Source organism: Branchiostoma lanceolatum, chromosome 2 (genome assembly GCF_035083965.1).
Source record: "Branchiostoma lanceolatum isolate klBraLanc5 chromosome 2, klBraLanc5.hap2, whole genome shotgun sequence".
In the NCBI taxonomy this organism is placed as follows: domain Eukaryota; kingdom Metazoa; phylum Chordata; class Leptocardii; order Amphioxiformes; family Branchiostomatidae; genus Branchiostoma; species Branchiostoma lanceolatum.
In genome coordinates this window covers 13,162,540-13,164,430 of record NC_089723.1, presented here as the reverse complement: position 1 = coordinate 13,164,430, position 1,891 = coordinate 13,162,540, and positions in this window count along the sequence as shown.

The window sequence follows — 1,891 nt, the reverse complement described above, 5'->3', positions numbered from 1 at the left end:
AGAACTGATGGTAAACTAATCACTAGTAAACATATCTCAACAGTTTGTATTTCCTAAACTATGATCAAAGGATGACCCGCACACGAATTGTTGAACTAGTCTGGCATGGCAAAACAAACCGATTTATCAACAAATCCCAGGTGGTTTTCAAGACGACATTGACAGTCAAATTGTGATGACATAAATGTAGCTGTAGAAATAACCAAGGCTTTGGGTTTTGTATCCTACCTATGCTATATAAGAAACAATATTAAACACTAAAAGATACCAGCATAATTGTATAAGGAAATTGTTAGGAGAAATGAGATAGTTAGCCAACTTAGAATAAGTAACTTTAAGTTAGTAACCTTGTATAAACTAACTTGACTACTTAAGTGATTTTTATCCTTGACGTCTACTTTGAATTGTCTACATTTTAGTGTCTCTTTGGGCACTTGCGACTAGAGTAAACACTAACCGAAGAAGGGACCTCACATGGACACCTCATGTTCAGTACATATTATCAAGGGTTCGACTTTGGATACACTACCTACGTGAGGCTAGGCGTGATGCCTTACCCTCCGCTGTACTCCTACAAATCTATATATCCTTCATGCGACCTGCGTTGGAATATGGCTCCTATCTGACACGCTCGTACCCAGTGCCCCGGAGAAGCCATAGGATTTGAATCGTGGGCTTAGAAATTACGTCACATCAGGCTCAACAAAATAAACTTTCTGGAATTCACAACTGTCTGTTTTCTTTTGTTTTGTTTGTTGACAGATCCTTAGTAGTTATGTGTACACACCAGTATGGGCGATCTTCTACATTGTTAGTTATCAACCGTTTTTTTTTCTAACTAACACGGACTAAAACAAGACGCAAGTTGGCGATTTTGGGAGTAAAATGCTGTACAATTGTCATACGTTCTAAGAAACGGAGATTTACAAAGTACCTTATTGTTGGCGCTGTTAAGATTACCCATTCACAAAGGGGAGTTATGTCACGGAAGGAAGTTTGGCATTTAAATTTCTAGAAAGAATTACAAGGCGACACTTTTTATCATAAGCATAAAGGCACTATGGCAGAAGACCTTTTACCAGTTCTTGTAACTGCCTAGGTGCTGACCACCAAGGCGAAGGTTTTGATCAAGAAAAGTAAGGATTGCAATGGGACGCTTTTGATCCATGAACAAAAGGTGCCGCTATGGAAGAAGACCTTTCACTGTAGAATTGTCCCTTGCTTGTGCGTTTCTCAGGCCACAGCAAGTAAATTTGATGGATGACATCCTTTGCAGACTCCAAATTTAGTGCGCGCGGGCGAAAAAAAAACAAGATATCCATATTTTCAAACTTGAATACGATAAAGCATGTAAGAAGAATTAAAGCGATAATGCATGGTACTACAATCTACAAGTCTTTATCCCTGTATTCAATAAAAGATGAACTAACACTGAAGTCAACATTAAAATGATTCTAAATTTAGATTCGGGTTTGTATAGCACATCAGGAACGCAGAGACAAGGTTTCCCGTACACTGGGCACGGGAGTCTCCTGAGTCATGCGGCAGACTGTGACTAAATAATGCTGGCTCTGCTCACTTTGTCTCAGCTGGAATTCTCTCGAGCTCTGTTATTGCTGTCCTGACTGTCTGCCTGAATTTCCGTGCCTCAGAATCACTCTTATTACAGCTTGCATACACAATAATTGTGAAACACATGTGTACCGAATTTTCACAATTCCTATTTCCTACATGTGCAACTGCCTTTTTTACGGCATCTAGAAAGTTTTTGCAATGGAACTGACAGACGTCGGAAACATATTGCCCGGTTTCCGGTATATTTGACCATCGCCAAAGCCCGGCTTTGCCAAAGGATACAAACTTGTTTTTTATTTCAAAATTAGGCGAAAAT